The sequence below is a fragment of the Ursus americanus genome, chromosome 33 (assembly GCF_024610735.1).
Source record: "Ursus americanus isolate L20-20 chromosome 33, mUrsAme1.1.p, whole genome shotgun sequence".
NCBI classification, from domain to species: domain Eukaryota; kingdom Metazoa; phylum Chordata; class Mammalia; order Carnivora; family Ursidae; genus Ursus; species Ursus americanus.
Genome location: NC_142159.1, coordinates 29823492 through 29844669, shown reverse-complemented (window position 1 = coordinate 29844669; position 21178 = coordinate 29823492). Strand labels below are relative to the sequence as shown.

Sequence of the window (21178 nt, the reverse complement as noted above, 5' to 3'; positions counted from 1 at the left end):
TTCCTTCTAGAGCCACCTGAGCCCGTCCAGACTGAGAAGACAGGCCAGGACCAGCATAATGGGTGAAAAGAGACTGCTCTCCAGACATGTCGTATTTCAGAACACTAGGAACATAGTTAAGATCCAAGTTTCCAGATGGAAATACAAAGGACCAAAAGTCAACGACATCCAACTTGCCAAAAGCAACACTGAACACCGGAAGAAGACAGAGCAATGTCCTGAACTAATTCCAAAGAAAAATTCCACACTCAACAAAACGATCAAGTGTAAGGTCAGAATAAAGACATATGAAGTTTAGGAAGCTACCAGGGGATATTTCCTCCCAAAAGGGGAACAAATGAGCAAGATGCTACATCCTCAACTCAGAGGGTCCAGAGGAGAAAAGACTTCTTTCTTGGTCCCTTCTAGTTGACTAGGCAGTCAGTGTGCTCGCTGATACAGAAACCACACGGGAAGGTCCGGTCCATGCTGCACTCAGATGTCTGTCAGGCACTGCTCCAGTCACCACGCCTGTCATTCAGTGAAGTCACAACAATTTAATGAGTAAGCCTTATGAGTATAACTATTACATTAGGATAACTAAATAGATTTATTCCAAGCCACCAAACCAGATTTTAAAAGTACAGCTGGAGGGGCGCCTGGGTGGCTCAGATGGTTAAGCGTCTGACTTTGGCTCAGGTCCTGGGTCCTGGGATTGAGCCCCGCATCAGGCTTGCAGCTCAGCGGGGAGTCTGCTTCTCCTCCTGTCTCTCCCCCTGCTTGTGCTAGTGCTCTCTCTCAAATGAACAGACAAAAAAATCTTAAAAAAAAAAGTATTAAAAAAAAGTATATGGGCACCTGGGTAAGCTCAGTCAGTTAAGTGTCTGCCTTTGGCTCAGGTTGTGATCTCAGGGTCCTGGGATTGAGTCCTGCATTGGGCTCCCTGCTCAGTGGGGAGTCTGCTTCTCCCTCTCCCTTTGCCCCACCCCTTGCTTGTGTTTTCTCTCGCTCTTTCTCCTGCTCTCTAATAAGTAAATAAAATCTTTTAAAAAAAAAAAAGTATAGCTGGAAAGAAGACACAGCTTAAATTATTTTTAGTCAACCTTAAAATGTATCAAGTACTTATATGCCAGATGTTACAGTGCTAAATACTCTATGAGTCACCTGATTAACCCTCAGTAACCCAATGAGGTATCAACTGTCGTCATTCCTTGTAATTTTAAATCTATAGAATTAGGGACACTGGGTGGCTCAGCTGGTTTAAGCATCTGCCTTCCGCTCAGGTCATGATCTCAGGGTCCTGGGATCGAGTGCCACATTGTGGGGGAGGGGAGTCCCTGCTCAGCAGGGAGCCTGCTTCTCCCTCTGCCTGCCGCTCCCCCTGCTAGCGTGCACTAGCTCGCTGTCTATGACAGATAAATAAAATCTTTTTAAAAACTGTGTAAAATTATTTAAAAAGATATCCAAGACAAAGAAAGGTCAGTAAGTAGCTCAAAGTTGTTCAAACAGTTAGTGTTATGCCCAGGACCTAGACGAGACCAGGGGCTTACCCTGATGCTCCACTTATTCTCATTTTAAGACAACTGAGTCTTAAAGATTTTTTAAAGATTAAACATTTTTAAAAAGATTTATGTATGTATTTATTTGGGGGGAAGGGAGCGCTCAGGAGTGAGCATGGTGGGGGAGCAGAGGGGGAAGATCTTTAAGCAGAGCCCCCCCCCCACCGAGTGTGGAGCCCACCACCGAGGACAATGACAACAAGGACGATGATGCCGCACTTGATCTCACGACCCTGAGATCATGACCTCAGCCAAAACCAGGAGTCAGACACTTAACCAACTGAGCCACCCAGGCGCCCCGAGTCTGTATAAAATTTTTAAAAAGTAAGAAAACCAGATACAAAAATTAAGACTTGTCCCCTTGCTCATACTTTTCCCCTCAGGTCTGAATGTTCTTTGTCCTCTCCCTCCTTCTTCCAAGAAATATTACTCAACCTTAAAATCAGAGCTTAAAGACACATCACTGACCCTTCCTGGCCGTCCCTCTCCCAGCTAACCACTCTCCCTTGCATTCTCCCGATCCATTTCTATTTTAGTATTCTACAAGACTATTAAGTAGGGACTGTGCCTTGCCTTCACTGCTATTTCGGACACTTGTTTTGGGTAGGGGAGTGATCTGTTCAGCTCATGAACAACCTGTTCTAGGAGCTACTCCCATGGCTCCTCCTCCCAACCTGTTTTGGGGTGATCCACCAGCTCCTGACAGTGTGTTTACACTGCACAGCCTGTCTCCCCACCACTGACCCCAGTCATAGCTGACCAGACCATGAACAGGTACCAACTCAAATCAGACAGAACAAACTCTATCCCCTAATAATGTGGAAACTGAGACTGCCCGCGGGGTGGACTGTCCATGTCTGGAAGTGGGACATGAACCTGAAAGCTGGAGCTGGCTACCCCTCACAACCTGGACACAGCTTTCTGAACAGCAGAAAGAGCACCACAGACACACAGGAGGGGCACACTCGCTGCCATCCCTGTTCCTGTCCCTTCTCAGGCTCCTCTACACTCCAGTCCTTATAATTAATTCTTCCTGTGTTTTGTTAACCTAGAGCTTCAGTTGTTCGCTTCTTGCAATCAAGTAACTCTAATAAAATGATCTGAACGCCGTACCTGTGCCAGCCCAAGCAGCCATTCCCTAGGTGCTTGCAAATAAGTACACAAACCCATTTTATGGCTTCACCAATGGTCTCTGGAGGAGGTCTCTCAAATTCCACCTGTCTTCCTTTCCAAGCTGGAATGTTTTCTTTGCCTGCAATTACATACCCTACGTCTGTCTCCCACCTGGATGATGGCAACAAAAGAACCTCAGCCCTCCTCTCACTTGACCTGTATTAGCAACATCTGACATACCTAATCACTTCCTCCTGAGTCCCGTCTCCAACTGGTTTAAGAGACACCATTCTCTTGTACTTCTCCTTCCTCTGACTGCACTCAATTCTTAGCATCCTAAACACTGCAGTGCTCTCAGGACTCAAGCTCCTGCTATCTTTACAGGCCTTACCTTTCCAAACGGACTAATGGTGGCTTCACCACCCTCCTCAAGCAGACTTAAATATACCCTTCCCACCAGGCTGCCACTCAATTTTATCCGTCCCCTTTCCCACCCTTTGCACTCCACCCCCGCTGCCCCTGGCCTCCATCTCTGCCTAGTCTGCGACTGACTCGCTCCCCCAGCTGTCTCTTTTCCTCTTCAAACCACCCTACACATCACTGCCTGATTTATCTTTCTGAAGGACAGCTCTGACATCTGACTCCTCCGCTCAAGTCTTCAAACACTCCTCCTACGGAGAAAATCAAACTTTTCAGCCCAGCCTAATTTAAAGCTCTCCACTTTACCCACTGTGTCCCAGGTGTACCCCAATCCCGCCCCCAAACTCAGGGCTCTGATCACTAAGTCTGAGGAGGGCCAGATACATGTACACAAACAAGCCAGGAGAGTTTGCTGCTGTCAGATTTGGACCAAGATCCTGACCACTTCAACAGAATTTCTTTTAAACATAAACCCCAGAAACATAAATACATTTTTGTCTTGAAGAATCAGAGATAATTTTAAAAAGTAAAATATTCCCCACAGTCAAGAAAAAGGACATGTTCTCAACATGTATGGGCTGAAGACAGGAGCATCAGATTTCCTCAAAAAACTGCAGAACACAGAAAGCACTCTGAACTGGAAGTGTTTCTTTAACTCATATTCCTAACTGTTTGTGACTTACAGTGGGAACTGGAAAGAAGCAAGAACAGAGATTCCATACCTTCAGGCCATTTAAAATTACGCAGTGCTCTTTACTGTAAAGCCATGCAGACGTCTACACATATTACATGGCCATTGTTAGAAAAGGATTTAGTGAGCCAATCCTTGTGCCAGGCACCAGTGTAGGCCAGACTGAGGTAAAAAGGAATATTTACCTCCAGTTTGAGGACATGTACAGCCATACTACACAACATCACTAAAAGTGGATCAAAGTTTTAAATTGTTGATAAAAGATTTAATGATATAATGGCCCTGATATCTGAGTTCATATTTGTCAGCCCAGCTCACACATTCATTCATTCAACAAATATTCACCAAGACTTTCTCACATGCCAGGCGCTGAAGCAATGGTGTTCCTCAGGAAACAAGATGTCACTCTTGCTGCTGGGGGGCTTGCTTTCTAGTTGAGGAAGGCATAAGTAAAGAGCCGAAATATGGAATTTCGATACATCAGGTGCAGCCCAGTGTTAAGGAAAAAGAAAACTGGGTGAGATGGTGAGGTGCAGTGGGATGGGGGGATCCTTCATAAAGGTGGCTAAAGGGCACCAGGGTGGCTCAGCCAGTTAAGTGTCTGACTTGAGCTCAGGTCATTATCTGAATCAAGTCCCACATCGGGCTCCCTGCTTGGCAGGGAATCTGCTTCTCCCTCCCACTCTCTCCTAAATAAATAAATAAATAAATAAATAAATAAATAAATAAATAAATAAGGCTAGAGAAGGCCTGGAGACGTCTGAGCAGAGTCCTGAGGAGCGGGTGAGCAGGTGCAAAGTCCCTGGGACAGTGACTTCTTCCTGCTGCTCAAGTTCCTACCTCCTTAGACACTCGTAAACCCTGCCACTTATCTTTGGATGTGACAGCAAGTTGACAAATGAATTTTGTCCCTCCCTGGATGCTTAGTCCAACTGCTATCCCTCTCTTAAAAGAAACCTTGTTGGTACAAAAAAACCCTGTCATAAAAAATGGGGGAAGGTGGAGGAACACAGTAAAGAAGCAAATAGTCAAGTAAGATAAAATTCTTGATCAAAGAATCCTTAGTCATTAGGAATTCACCAAGAAGCTTACTGAATATAAGAAAAACAAACTCCATCCAAGTTATTCATTAATCAGGAATGTTTAAAAAGCCAAGGAGACAAACAAGACCCCCAGAGAAGGCATAACAGACACAGAGTCATTGTGAGCTATGCAGGGAGGAAAGCACTTAGAGGTCACCTGTTTGTTTCCTGGCTTGGGTGGGGGGGCAGGGGGATCCTTCCACAGAACTGGATAGTGTGAAGTGAGTGAGGTGACTCTTGAGCTGGGAGAGACTGTGGGGGAGGACAGCACCTGGATACATGGTGCTCAGGACCACAACCCCCCTGGCTCATTCTTCATGTGGTTCTCAGTGTCTGGGTCAGGCACAAAGCAGCTTCCCAAACATCTGTCTAATATTAGTTTACGTCTTTCTTCAATGAATGATTTTTCCTCCTCCCAATCCTACCTAATGTAGTAATTAGCAGTTTGATGATGCACTGGGGTGATCACGAATATAAATTCTGACAAGAGCTGATTTTTCTTTTAAAGCCACAAATAGGGCGCCTGGCTGGCTCAGTTGGTTGAGCGACTGCCTTTGGCTCAGGTCATGATCCTGGAGTCCTGGGATCCAGTCCCACGCCAGGCTCCCTGCTCGGAGGGGAGTTTGCTTCTCCCTCTGACTTTCCTCCCTCTCGTGTGCTCTCTCTCTCTCTCAAATAAATAAAGATTTTTTTAAAAAGGCCACAAATAATAGCATTAATTCAGAAAGTATGAGAGGCTCCTATACTGCTGAACCTTCTTGAGGGAAGTGTCCTAGAAAACAGTGACATAGAAAAGGCACCCAAGAAAGATTCCACAGAGGACATATTCTTATTTTTTAAGCACTTCATATATTTTCACAGATAAATTCATCGTCTGATCATCTGTCCTGTCTTTCCTGTTTCCTCACAGGAAAAAAGTAATCTGTATTAACAATTACATCTTTTGGGAAATGGTTAACTCTAGAAGTGAAAAATTAAAATGACTCCCGTTTCCTCCTGACTACCCCGCCCCACCCCCAAAAGTTTAACTGGTTTAGTCAAGGCTCTTCTGTTTACCAAAAAGAAAGAACTCCCACTGGGAAGTGGAGAGGGACCTGACAGTTCCCAAAGACAGGGAGCACAGTGGGCTCCTAGGGAAGTTTGCTTTTCTGGGTACACTTTCTCTATCCTACCACCCTCTCTCCCGACCATCTACTGTCATCTTGTGTACAGTCCAAAACCACCTACAATTATACATCCTAACCATCATTCAATGACAGCCATGTCTGTTTCTAGAAAGAGTCCTCTGCACCAGCTCACTGGCTGCCTGTCCTCAGACCAGATGGCCAGTCAGCCAGCTATGGCACAGGAGAGGATGGTGACCCCTGCCACAGGCGCTATGGACCCCAAAGAAGGCAGGGTGTCTGTAGACGGGAATATGGTAGGGCCAAGCAATGACTGGTGTCTTTAATATAGTAACAAACGTCCCCCTTTAAGTTATATAAGCATTTATTCCTTTACTGTCATCATTTAACTAGTTGAAAAGGATGAGTCAGAAAGTATCATACACGAATCCAAACACACAATAATTCAGTTCCCCACAACTTACGGTGAACAGATACATGTGGCCCTAAAAAATGAAAAAGACAAGTACAAAATCTCTTTAAATCTTTTTTTTCTTTACAAGCATTCATGAATATCCCGAAGGTCTTATCCACTTATTGTGCCAAATCTAGGAGAAAGGGCCATGGCCAGAATCAGAGAGCATCTAAGTAAGGAGGCCATTTGCTCTTTTGATCCAACACACATTTTCAGTTCATCTGTCACAAGTGTCAAGAAAAACTACAGGCAACCTCCCAAAAATCCATTTTTAAGTAGAGTTTCTTAGATGATAAATTACATTTTTTCTCTAGAAGCTACATTATGAATGCTGGTGAGGCCTCTTTAGTTGTTATCTGTTGGTTGTTTCTGCGTGTCCTCCAATTTCCCCTCTGGTGACAGACAGCACGAAGACGACTTAACTTTGACTCCTTCCACCCTCCGGTGGACAAGCCCCTTCTCATGGGAACACACCACCCCCAGGCCCAGTGACTAGTTCAGGCCGACCGTGAGTCATTAAAATCCCAGATCCCAAAATGCACAGTGAGGTGCCTGGGACACTGCAGTGAACTCACAGCACACCACAAGATATTTTAAAGTTGAGACACTCAGCAAACCTGCCAGCTGACTGGCACCAAGGGAGCAGCTAGTAGAGCAGCTAGGTCACAGCTCCACCAGCAGATGGCACTACGTCCTTGGCAATGACGTCACATCCTTGCAAAGCTGGGTTTTCAGTGGCTGCTTTGATAGAAGAGCAAGCGCTGCAAGAAAATCAACATGGAGCAGGAAGTGAAGGTGGCAGTACCCAGTCTCAGTGAAGTCTGAGAAGCTGGACAGACTACTAATTATCAAGTGGTTTATTCCAGAATAAAATAAAAAACGGGCTTTTTAAAAATTTACAGTTATTACTTTTTTCAAATGACTATTAAGTTCTTGGGACACAAATACTTCAGTTGTTTGGAACTAATGACTCAATAAAGGTAACTTTAGGTATTTATTTTGGCACAGGGGCACTGTGAAAATCCTAGTGACATTAAAGGTGCCACAAATTTGGGAATCTTTACATTGAAACTCAAATCTGAACCTTGGGAGGGCAGAGGTGAGGGAGAGGGGGCGGCACCTCATGAACCTACACCACTGCACTTGGGTCCAACTCCACCCAAAGAGCCTCACCTCTCTCTGCCCCTCTGCTTCAGGTGGGCTGTAAAGTGGAGCGATAAACCATAAATTCATCAAGAGTGGGAACTTTGCGTTCTCTGAACAAAACCGAAGAGGGACTTAGTAAATGCTTACTGCGAGAGAGACACGTTCCCAGGGGGAAGCAAGATCTGCAAAGGTAGCCTTGGGAATAGGTGCATCTCAAAGACCTTGGATGCTTAGGGAGGAGACAGCAAAGGGCTGGAAAAGAAAGCCACGGAAGAGATGAAGCTGTTTTCCCCGCAGGCCTGACACAACCGAGGCAGCTGAAGCCAAGAGCTGGTGCAGAGGGAGACGGGAGACACGGCCCAAGCCTTGAGAGCCTCAGACTGGACCCTCCAAGCCACGCAGAGCACCGAAAACACTAACAGAGACGGCCCAGGACACAACCTTTCTGTGGTATTCTACCCAAAATGCAAAACCTGAATCTAATCATCAGGAAGCCCAGACAGACCCAAAGTTGAGTCAAAATCAGTCTGTACTCTAAAAAATGTCAAGAGCAAGAAAGACAAAGAAAGGCTATTTCAGATTAAAGAAGAGCAGACACAATCTCTAAACACAACAGGTGTTCTGGACTGACTATAAGACGTTAAGGGGACAATTAGCAAAACATAAAATAGAAACAGCTTAGTATCAGTGCTAATTTACAAATTTTGATGAGTGAACTGTGGTTTTATAAAAATACATCCATGCTCTCAAAAAATACACACTTGATGTACTTAGTGGTAAAGGGGGGGAAGTGATGTAAATTTTGCATTCCACTTCTTAATAAATTCACATTTGTTTAAAAATAAAAGTGGCATATGCATCAGGACAGACCAGGCGATCACACTTAGGATCAACTGGAAAACGAGGAGCACATTCTCTGCTGCCCAGTCTGCCACTCAGTGACTACGGGGGACACCCTCTCCTACCTCAGTCCTGGAAGCAGCCCCAGAACCACCCCTTCTAGCAGGAAGGAAGATCTCAGCCAGAGGGGCTGGCTTTCTAGTTAAGAGTGGAGTGCTCCGGACATGAGCCTCCAAGATTTGGCAAACTGGGCAATCGGGAGACTAACAATCTGAGTGGGGTGTGGCTGCCCATTAACAACTCCTCACAGTGCGGGGGCCACACTCCCCGCTTCCTAAGTTTACTACCCAATGGTGCAAAGTACTTCATTTTTATAGAAGTAGAACTAATGAGCCCAGCAGAAAGATAAAGAACCAACGAGAGCTCGGTGGAGTGCACAGAATCACCCCTTGGAGACTTGCAGAAATATCACGGGGAGGGAAGGCAGTGCAATTCAAACTGCAGTAGACCAAGGTCACACACAAACTGCCTTCATACACTGAAGGGGGAACCTACACAGCCCACAGTCCTCGACCCCCCAAGAGCACAGTGCTAGGCCACAGTCAGAACACAGTGGTCTCCCCCAAGGCCCTGCTCACATTGGGTGGTCCTGAGCAGTGCAGGGGGTTGGGCAGCACCCCAGGCCTCTACCCAGTAGATACCAGTAGCACACCCCAAATTGTAACAACCCCAAATGTCCCTCTGAGAATTCAATCACCGTTTCTCTCCACAGCCTGTCAACAGAGTCCATGAACGGGCTGAAGTTTTCCCAACCAATCAGAAGAGTCAGAGCAGCTCAAGTGGGCTGACTGAGGAGAGGGGCTGGCTTCACAGAAGCGAAGGCCAGAGAGAACAAAGAGACTAAGTGACAAATGCCCAAACGTGTAAACTGTGTAAGTACTCTTCAACGTAACCTGTCAGAACCTCAGCCCCCTGCGAAAGCTCACTGGCCAATTCATAGATGCACCGGGAACACACACACTACAGACATTTTTACAAACTTAACCATCTTCACTGAAGTGCCTCCTTAGAGATAGAAATGCCTTTCTCATGGCTAAACCCACAGTGATTAAGTCCGAATGTGATCCAGATGTCGTCCTGAGAACTGCAACAGAATAAAAAATAAAGAAATAAACCCAAAGAACTTAATCCTCACCCTCAGAGTTAGTTTGCAGACCCTCCTCATTCGACTGTCCCAGAGGAATCCGCCTTCTGAGGAGGTACTCCCCTTACATAAACATCCAAATTCCAGACATCACAGTAAGCTTCCAAACGAAATTTAAACTGGAAAAATTTAGAAAACCTGTATTTCTTGTATATAAAAGACTCCGTTAACTTAGTACATGTTAGCACATAACATTTCTGGTAACAGAAAAATTTTGAAGGAAAACCACGCTCAGCAGTGTTTCTGTGGAGGACATGCCGCACAGTAGGACGCACAAAGAGTTTGGGATCAGAAGAAGGGTTTGGGTCCGAACTCTGTGACCTCAGGTCAACTGTTTAACCCCCAGACTTGCTTCTCTGCTGGTAAGAGGTCAAAAGATGCCTTGCTGGTCAAGAGCAGGGATAGGCACTTTTTTCCACAGAGGGCCAGACAGCAAATGTCTGAGGTCTGGGGCAACTAGTCAACTGTGCTGTTGATTCCGCTGTCACAAAAGCAGCCACAGACAACACGTGAGAGATGGCGGCTGTGCCATCTACTGACAATCTACAGACACAGACTGGAACTTCCCATAACTTCCCCACGTCACAAAGTATTCTTCCTTTGATTTAACCATTTAAAATGTAAAAACCATTCTTAGCTCATGGACCATATGAAAAGGATGGCAGGCTGTAGCTTGCCAGCCTCTGGCATAGGGTATAGTGCCGGGCACACAACAGGTAGTCAATATATAGCTACAATTACCATCTTGAAAGCTTTATAAGTCACAGCAACTACGTGCTGTAAATCTCAAATCTTAGAACCAAAAACGGACTTCCCCCCAATATCCTCAAGAATTGGTCTTCTCCCACGTACCAATTCTGCTCCTAGCCATTCCGCTTTGCAGCGGCTTCTGTGGGCCTGAAGAGGACACTCACACTTCAGATAGACCTAGCACTCCCGCACTCCAAGAAATGAACTTTGGCAAAATGACATAATTTGATTTAAAGAATCAATCTTGAAAATCCATTATACAAAGGATTTCCCCCCCAACAAATTTACACTTTAAGTGGAATTCTACCTCTTACAATTTATATGTTAATCAAGAGGTTACATTCTAGCTGAACATCTACCCCTATCTCTTGCTCTCTACATCTTAATCTTAGGTCCATGACAGGCGTTGACACCTCTCACCTTTCACATGACCTAAAGTCTTCATCAGCTACAATGGGCTTCACTGACTAAATTTTACTTGATCTTTGGTTTTGTCTGATTGCCTTGTACAGACTGACTGCACAGTGTTACCATCTGACACCACTGAAAAGTACTGTTATTAAAAACCACCAGGGGCGCCTGGGTGGCTCAATCAGTGGAACATGCGACTCTTGATTTCAACTTGGGTCATGATCTTAGGGTCATGGGATAGAGACCCGTGTCCAGGTCTGCATTCAGCAGGACTCTGCTTGGATATTCTCTCTCTCTGCCCCTTTGTTCACTTGTGGCGCGCACGCTCTCTCTCAAATAAATAAATAAATAAATCTTAAAAAAAAAACACAAAAAACAAAAAAACTACAACTGAGCACATGGGTGGCTCAGTGGGTTATCTGCCTTTGGCTCAGGTCAGTGATCCTGGGTCCTGGGATCGAATTCTGCATCAGGCTCCCTGCTCTGTGGGGAGCCTGCTTCTCCCTCTGCCTCTTCCTCTCCATCTCTCATTAAAAAAATAAATAAATAAATTTTTTTAAATCCACAACTTAGCTAAAAATAACAAGAGAAGAAATACAAAATCTCAATAGTCAATTTCTATTTTAAAAATTAAACAGAATTTAAAACATTCCCACAAAGGAAACCCTAGGCCCATAGGGCTTTACTGGTGAATTCTTCCAAACAATTAAGTTTGAAATAATATCAATCTTATGTAAAATGTTCTCAAGAATTAAAAATGCTCATTTAATAAGGCCAATACACCTCCATGTTAAATTCTGAAAGTGACATTAAAAAGTAGGAGAGCTATAGGCCAATCTCTCTCACAAATATAGTCCGCTTGAGATTCTCTCTCCCTCTGCCCCTCCCCTACTCTCCCTCTCTTTAAAAAATAAATTAAAATTAAAAATTAAAATTTTTGAAAAACCAAAAAGAAACAAAAAACACCAGACTACAGTTGTTATACGTCGATTTTAACAGTACCCATGGCATTAATTCTTTTACAAAACGAAATGCAGAAAAAAAAGCAAACCATGAGCATAAGATGCTATGAAAGAACAGACTACAGCACCAATAAAAAACTTTAACCTCAAAGGCAAATTTAGTCAATTATACCTCAATAAAAAAATAAAGGCAGGGCTCCTGGGTGGCTCAGTCGTTAAGCGTCTGCCTTAGGCTCAGGGCGTGATCCCAGGGACCTGGGATAGAGCCCCACATCGGGCTCCCCGCTCAGCAGGAAGCCTGCTTCTTCCTCTCCCTACTCCGCTCCCCCTGCTTGTGTTCCCTCTCTCTGGCTGTCTCTCTCTCTGTCAAATAAATAAATAAAATCTTAAAAAAAAATAAAAAATAAAAAAATAAAAGGCAAACAAACTCAAACTCTGAGATTTCTGTAATACACCTATTTCTCTTTGAGATAGCTCCTAATGTTCAAACATAAATCATTTCCTTTTATATTTCCTCCAAAATGATATATCTTTTCTGTAATTATCATGATCTTGGTAAATTTTCCACAAAAAATACAGAGAAACCAGCATCTTACTACATGTTCCTTGCCCCCGTCAACCCGCAGGGGTGAACAGGAGCCTGTATTTCTTCCAGACTGTATCTGATACACATGTACATAATTTTTCATAAATGAATCAAACGACATCATATTCTGAAAATTCTTCTCACCGCCCCATTTACTGCACTGTGGTCATCTCCTCATGATCCTAACAAAGGTTCACCTTAAATTTTTTTTAAGGCTGCACAGTATTCTGTGAATAACCAATCCCTACTGATAGGCAGTTAGATTCAATCATGTGTTCATTCCACAGATATTTATTGAGTTTTTTTTTTTTTAAGATTTTGTTTATTTATTTGACAAAGAGAGACACAGAGAGAGAGGGAACACAAGCAGGGGGAGTGGGAGAGGGAGAAGCAGGCTCCCCGCCGAGCAGAGAGCCTGATGTGGGGCTGGACCCCAGGACCCTGGGATCATGACCTGAGCCGAAGGCAGACGCTTCACGACTGAGCCACCCAGGAGTCCCTATTTGAGAGTTCTGTTACAGCGAAGGCACTGTCAGAGTATGTTTCGTGGAGAGCTCTGCCCTCACAGAGTTTATATTCTAGTCACCACTGACACCTGTTTGCTTTTACCTCAAAAATTCAAGGTAAGGGTTTCTAATAGAGAGTGTTTTTAATATTGTTTTTATAATTAAAATTAAGTAAAATAAGTATTCTGTTTTCCCCCCTTGGGATAAATTCCTAAAACTAAAATTGCTAGAATAATTTACTTTGGAAATGCGTCTTTTAATACTAAGGATATCAATCCTTTATCATATGTATTTTTAATATTTCCTCCAATCTGCTTGCCTTTGAACTACAGTTCAAAGGTCCTCTATCAGGTGTCTTTTGGTATAGATATGTTCTGAGTATTTCAGCAGATAATCTTTTTATGGCTTATAGCCTTAGTATCAGGTGAAGAAACCCTTGCCCAACACACCCAATCGCAAAGGTTGTAAAATATACCAATATTTTTATAGTACTTTCATTTTTAAAAGTTTTACATTTAAGTCTTTAATCCAGGGGTGCCTGGGTGGCTCAGTCGGTTAAGTGTTTGCCTTTGGCTCAGGTCACAATCCCAGGGTCCTGGGATAGAGGCCCTCCCCCTACCCTCCCTGCTCAGCAGGGAGTCTGCGTCTCCCTTTCCCTCTGCCCCTCCCCCCATTCACATGAGCTCTCTGTCAAATAAATAAATCTTTAAAAATAAATAAATAAATCTTTAATCCATCCAGAATCTGTATGTGCTATGGGATGTAGAGTTTTCAACTTTTTTCCCCAGCAGACTACCACTCGATCCAACATCTTTTACATCATAATCCACCCATCCCCAACTGATTTCAGATGCCACACTGATGAACTAAACTCCCATAAGGTTACAGGTCATTATCTAGACTTTGTTCCACCCACCTATGTTTTATAATACTTTTAAAATTTACATCAAGTACAACACTTTCCCACTCATCTTTTATAGAACGGACTCCTCTCAAGTATTTATTCCCCCTAGGGGCACCTCAGTGGCTCACCTGCTTGTCCCTCTCGCTCTGCTCCTCCCCCCACTCATGTTCTCTCTCTCAAATAAATAAATAAAATCTTTAAAAATATTTTCTCCCCAATTAAGTGCCATCTTTAAAATATGCCAGTGTATGTATGCAGGAAAACTGCATTCACATCTCTTCAAGTTCTCTCTTCTCTCTTCAAGAACACATCTAAGTTTTCTTCATATAGTCTTTTGACGGACTTAAATATGCTTTTCTCTTTAAAAAGGGAAAAGATTCAGGGCACCTGGGTGGCACAGCGGTTAAGCGTCTGCCTTCGGCTGAGGGCGTGATCCCGGCGTTACGGGATCGAACCCCACATCGGGCTCCTCCGCTATGAGCCTGCTTCTTCCTCTCCCACTCCTCCTGCTTGTGTTCCCTCTCTCGCTGGCTGTCTCTCTGTCAAATAAATAAATAAATAAAATCTTTAAAAAAAAAATAAAAATAAAAATAAAAAGGGAAAAGATTCAGTCCTAAGAACCATAAAAAATGGCAATGTCTACTTGCCTAAGAATATAAAAAGTTATTTTTAAAGTTAATTTTTATAAAAGAATAAGTTATTTACAAAAACCCAAACTTATAAAGACTCATGGCTCTTGTCATGAACCTCTGCTTTGTTTTTTCTATTCATTATTTAAGACACATGACTCAAGTTACTGACTTTTGTAGTAACACTAAAAACAGAACTTCACTATAAAGCAACTATAAAGTTTATTTCAGCTAAACATTCAGGATGAACAGCTTAATTACAGGCATCTGTTGTGGCCAGGGCCCAACAGGCATCTTTATCCTCCTGGGTATCTCTAAGGTTGGATAAGGTCAATGGAAGGGGCCAGAGCAGCAGCACAGGTGTGCCCGGAGCTGGAGCCTTCTTATTGTCCCTGCTTCCTCCCCTGGTGAATCTCCGCCATCTCACTCAAAGGAGTAAAAAGCAGGGACGGCGAGGGTGTGGCAATGAGAGGAACCTGTTTGTCTAATCACAGTTATTCATCACGTCGGTTCTTCCTTTCTTCCTCTTCTTCTAGATGACCCAAATACCCTCAAACTTTCTTCCCCAAGAATGTCCCCGATTTTATAATAGGTCAATATGTATAAAACTTCAGAGCTACTTATATTCAGTTTATCAGAGAGTATCTAAATTGACCTGCACCCACTTGTCATGCTGCTTTGTTAGGACTCTTAAATTAAAAAACAAAGACAGGGCCGCCTGGGTGGCTCAGTCGTTAAGCGTCTGCCTTCGGCTCAGGGCGTGATCCTGGAGTTCTGGGATCGAGCCCCACGTCAGGCTCCTCTGCTGGGAGCCTGCTTCTTTCTCTCCTACTCCTCCTGCTTGTGTTCCCTCTCTCACTGGCTGTCTCTCTCTCTCTCTGTCAAATGAATAAATAAAATCTTAAAAAAAAACAAAGACAATCTATTGTTTGAAACCCAATCCCACCCCCTCCCAATCAAAGCCATCTTTTTTTTTTTCAGGTAGGCTCCATGCCCCACGTGGGGCTTGAACTCATGACCCAGAGACCAAGAGTTGCATGCTCTACCAACTGAGCCAGCCAGGCAGCCCTCAAAGCCATCTTTCCAAGTCTCACTTTGTCTCTTCCACACCTTGAAACCCTGAGCTTAGCAGGCACTGTATGCAGACTTATGCGCAGGAGAGCTGCTAAAATGACAATAAGGTATTGTTTGCTAAAAGGTAATTGGTTCAACCCATTGCTCAGATATAAAACAAATTAAATTTTATACTAAATCAAACTGCTGTTTAACCTCACAAGAACTAATGTTAATAAGTCTATCACATGTCCCCGGTCATAGCTAACTTGCTCAACTGGACAGAATAGCATACGGATTAGGACACATCTGAAAGCTGTGAGACCAGCAGATATGAAAGGCCAATCCAAAGAGCTGGCACCAAGGATAAGACAGGCCTGGGGGGCGCCTGAGTAGCACAGCGGTTAGGCGTCTGCCTTCGGCTCAGGGCGTGATCCCGGCGTTATGGGATCGAGCCCCGCATCGGGCTCCTCTGCTGTGAGCCTGCTTCTTCCTCTCCCACTCCCCCTGCTTGTGTTCCCTCTCTCGCTGGCTGTCTCTATCTCTGTCAAATAAATAAATAAAATCTTTAAAAAAAAAAAAAAAAAAAAGACAGGCCTGGGGCAGTAAAGGCAGATGAGAATCCCCTGGCTTCAAGGGGTTTTGCCAGCTATTACTGCCTCTCTCCGTTGCACTGATCTCCCTACCAGTTATTTCTGTCTGTGCTTGCTTCTCAGTATGCGGTCCAGGAACCAGCAACACCAGAGGCACCCCGGAGCCTGTTAGAAGACCAACTCGGCCCCACCCCACCAACTGAATCAGGATCTGCATCTTACAAGATCCTGAGGGATTAGTATGCACCTAAATAAACACACTGCTTAGAGTCTCCCTCTTTAAAAATATAACGCTCTACAGCACCCACGTGACCTTCCAACACCTCAGCTCTCTCCCTGCCCCTTCCATACAAAGCTTCTTGTCACCCCATAACACAGCTGGCCTCCCCTTCCTCACCTCCCATGTTCCAACTCACTCCAATGTGGCTTTACTTGCCACCATGCCACCTCAAGGGCCCACCACCTAGTACCTTAAGTTCTTAAGTCAAAGAGACCCTTCTCCACCCCTTTCCACCAGACTCTTCAACAGCACTCTAAGCAGTCGTCCTTAACTGAAGAGCTACCCCTGCCCATGCCTCCTCTTTCAGACCTCTGATGGCTGGCATTCCTGCCCCCTCTCACCACTCCCACGCACAGGTGATAGCATCCCTGCACAAGAATTTGAATCCTAACTCTGACTTCCAGACGGGACTCCAGGCCAACAACACACTGATGAGCCAACACTTACACTTGCTTGTCTTACCGTCAGTTGGAACTTCAAATGTCCAAGCATAGCTCTTGATCCTCACTAACAGAAACAAACATGCCCCACCCATTAGGCCTCATCTCAGTGCCCCACATCACCATCCCCTAGGTCTGCAAAGCAAACAACAGCCATCTTAGACCCCTTCCTCTCCCTGGTCCCCTATGCCTGGTCCATCAGCACCAGCACTCTGGTTGGCTCAACTGCCAGAGCAGACCGGAATCAACCCATTTCTTTCCATCTCCTCACCCCTCCATCCTTAGCCAAGTCACATCAGTTCTCATCACCAGCCGCCTTTAAATGATCTTTGCCTCTACCTTCCCCCCCAACAATGCATTCTTCATTCAGCAATCCGAACAATTCTTTAAAATTCGTATCTTGTCACTTCTTGCTTAAACTCTTTCAATGGCTTCCCTCTGCACCGAGAAAAAATACAAAGTTTTCCATAGTGTGTGGTAGCCACAATATGCACTGTCCACACCAGGGCACTTCTGAAAATCAAAGGCATTGACCAGATAGAACCCCAGCTCACCAGGTGTAAACTGACACTCTCCTGCACAAACTGGGTCAGGTGACTGAGGATGTCTTCCCTCTAAGCTTTGGCCATGTAGTTCTCCCCATCTCAAAGCCTTTGCAATCATTGCTCTCCACCCTCACGTACCTGGCTCCCTCTCACCCTGTGCAGGTGTCATCCACTCACAAAAGCCTTCCCCAATTGCCTTAAGCCAAGCCCCTCTCCTCCATACAGTACCCTACAGCACTCACCCTAACATTAGATTTGTTGTCTCCCCCATGAGAATAAAATTAAAAGCTATTTCCTCGTATTATTAACAAGCACAATGTATTGCTCAAACTAAGTATTTAGCAAGAATTTGGCAAATAAATTGAAATAAATTGGAGAGCCTGGTGGTTCAGTCGGTTAAGCATCTGCCTTCAGCTCAGGTCATGATCCCAGGGTCGTAGGATGACTCCCTCACTGGGTTCCCTGCTCAGCGGGGAGCCTGCTTCTCCCTCTGCCTACTCCCCCTGCTTCTGCTCTCTCTCTCTGACAAATAAATAAATAAAATCTTAAAAAAAAAAAACAAAACCCTGAAATAAATTGTCTTTATAAGGAATTCATTTTTGGAATTCATTCTACAGCAATCTTAATATTAACTGGACATCCTAAAGCAGGCGATTCTAAATGCCATGCCACAGAAAGGTCTGTGATGGGTTTTAAAAAATGGCCACAGATTCTTTGCAGCTCCTTCCATCAAGATCCAGAGTCTATTTGCCTACACTTACAGTCTGGGCTGGACTTTGTAACTTGGCTTTGACCAACACAGAATACAACTATGGCGATGCTGTGTGACTTCTAAGCGTGGCTTCAAGAAGCCTAGCAATTTCTGTTCCTGCCCTCTTAGAACTCAGCCACCACAAGATGGCTTAGCTGGCCTGCTGGAGAGGTCATGTGGAGAACAGAGGCGCCCTGGCTAAAAGTCCATGCAGGTGAGGCCATCCAGGAAACGTGACCCAAGCCCACCTGCCAAATGTCTCCAGTGCATAAGTGAGCAGAGCCAACACCATGCCGAGCACAGGTGGACTCGCCCAGCTGAGCTCTCCCCCAACACAAAGGTGATGCATCGTTACTCCTTTATGCCATCATGTTTGAGGGCAGTCTGCTGTTTTGCAGCAACAGATACTGAGGTAAGGCCGTGACGAACTTTTCTTAACTGCACAATGCATATCAGTTTAAGTCAGAGTTCCGGACACTGGCACTGCTGACATGTCGGGCTGGCCAACCCTCTGTCGTGGAGCAGCGACCCTACAGCACACCCCAAGCTGTGACAACTACAAATGCCTCCAGACAAAAACCAAGAGCAGAGGGGCACCTGGGTCGCTCAGTAGGTTAAGCGTCCAACTCTTGATTTTGGCTCAGGTCATGATCTTGGGGTTGTGAGATCGAGCCCTGTGTTGGGCTCCATACTGAGCGTGGAGCCTGCTTAAGATTCTCTCTCTCTCTCTCCACCTCTCCCACACAGACCCCTCCCTCCAGAGAAAGCAAGAGCAAAATATTGTCTGCACCTCTAGGAGAACTGACATTTCCACAAGGGAAGGAAGGGTTCATTGCTTTTGGGGGCATTCTTTGCGCTGTCTCTTTCCATTAACTTCTGATCTGAGTTGATACATGTTCTTTTCCTCCTCGTTGGTCTCCGAGGGACAATTAGTGAAACAGACACTGGTGGTAGCCTCTACCTTAATCCTGTGAAAATTAGCCACAAGGATGTCACTCTTCTGTTACCACAAAAGAAACAAGACAGATGCAAAAAACATAAAGTACTTTGAGAGTGTTTTCAGCACAGTGCCTTGCCCCCAACAGATGAATTCCAAAGACTCCAGAAGACAGAAATGGCTAAAACTAGACAAAACCAAGACCGAAGATCCAAAATCTAAGATTTAAATCCAGCAAGTTTATGAACCGTGTGTGTGTGTGTGTGTGTGTGTGTGTATATGGTAAAATATTTGAAAGAAAATTTAACTAGGGCACCTGGGTGGCTCAGTTGGTTAAGCATCTGACTCTTGATTTTGTCTCAGGTCACGGCCTCAGAGTTGTGAGATCAAGCCCTGCATCCGGCTCCATTCTCAGTGCAGAGTTGGCTTGAGACTCTCTCTTCTCCCTCCCACTACCTGCCCCCCCCCATCCTGCTTGAGTGCACAGGTGCACTCTCTCCAGATAAATAAATAAAATCTTAAAAAAAAAAAAGTAAATTTGACTAGCAAAATTTCAATTCTATATACAATATAAACTATTCTTTTTTTTTTTTTAAGATTTTATTTATTTATTTGACAGAGATAGAGACAGCCAGCGATAGAGGGAACACAAGCAGGGGGAGTGGGAGAGGAAGAAGCAGGCTCATAGCAGAGGAGCCTGATGTGGGGCTCGATCCCATAACGCTGGGATCACGCCCTGAGCCGAAGGCAGACGCTTAACCGCTGTGCCACCCAGGCGCCACAATATAAACTATTCTTTTAAACATACATTTATCACAGGGGCGCCTGGGTGGCTCAGTCAGTTAAGCATCTGACTCTTGGTTTTGCCTCAGGTCATGATCTCTGGGTACTGGGATGGAGCCCCAAGTCAGGCTCCATGCTCATCACAGAGTCTGCTTGAGATTCTTCCCCTCTCTCCCTCCCCTTCTGCCTCTTCCCCCTGCCGTGTGCACATGTGCTCTCTTCCTCTAAAAAAAATAATAAATCTTTAAACATAAATTTAACACATTTGACAAACATCTCAAGATTTACACAATATAGGTTCCTAACCACAGATATGTAAGGGATGCTAAATAGAAGTTCTGAATGGACTAAAATTTCCCAAATTCTCATCCACCTTATATGGAGACTTTTCCTCATACCTCCCAAATTTCTACTAATGGCAACCCAGGTGCTCAATCTAGGACTGTGCTATTCAGCACAGCAGTGAGTAGCCACATGTGGTTTTTTAAACTTAAGCGTATTAAAACTAAATAAAACTAAAAGTCCCTTAGTCACTTGAGCCGTATTTTAAGTGCTCAATAGCCACATGTGGCTAGGAGCTACCATACAGAACAATGCAGATGATAAAGTATTTCCATCACTGAAAAAGAATTCTATCATACAAGGCTGATCTGAAATACAGAAATTAAAAGCAACATAAAAAAGCTATTTACTGGGGCACACCCAGGTGGCTCAGTCAGTTAAGTGTCTGCCTTCAGCTCAGGTCATCATCCCAGGGTCCTGGGATCGAGCCCCACATCGGGCTCCCTGCTCCGTGGGAAGCCTGCTTCTCTCTTCCTCTCCTACTCCCCCTGCTTGTCTTCCCTCTCTAGCTGTCTTGTCAAATAAATAAATAAAATCTTTAAAATAAAAAACAAACAAAAAAAAACCCTTTTTACTGGAGCTGGAGAAATGTACAACTTCTAGGAGTGGGGCAGGCGGTCTTTATTCTATCCAGACTGCTCACTGCTGCATACCAACACGTATACGGTCATTTAAAAAAATAACACAGGATGACGCCTGGGTGGCTCAGTTGGTTAAGCGTCTGCCTTCAGCTCAGGTCATGATCCTGGGGTCCTGGGATTAAGCCCCGCACTGGGCTCCTTGCTCTCAGCAGGGAGTCTGCTTCTCCCTCTCCCTCTGCTTGTTTCTCCCTCTGCTTGTTGCTCCCCCTGCTTGTGCTCTGTCAAATAAATAAATAAAATCTTTTAAAAAAATAACATTTTTTAAAAACATATTTATTATATAAAAACCTACATGTTGTTAAGTTCTTCGAATCAAGTATAGTTATCAAGCCTACAAGGCTGCTCTGCTGTTAAAAAAAGAATGATTTACCTACTGACTCACAACATTAATCTCAACAATTTTAGAAGCTTTTAATTTTGTTTTTAAGTTAGCTTTATCTAAATCTGGGAGCA

At 44.4% G+C, this 21178-nt stretch overlaps 1 protein-coding gene across 4 annotated transcripts in view; it reads right to left on the bottom strand.

Annotated features, from left to right (window-relative positions):
* GNB1 (G protein subunit beta 1) overlaps nt 1–21178 on the bottom strand; it is a 95024-nt gene that overhangs the window by 58250 nt on the left and 15596 nt on the right. The window contains exon 1 of one of the 4 annotated variants that reach the window (XM_045803451.2): nt 14119–14270. The exons of the other annotated variants lie outside the window; for them this stretch is intronic. The gene's annotated coding sequence lies outside the window, so the exon portion shown is untranslated. Of the gene's footprint in view, nt 1–14118; nt 14271–21178 lie in introns of those variants that run through there. 4 annotated transcript variants of the gene reach the window in all.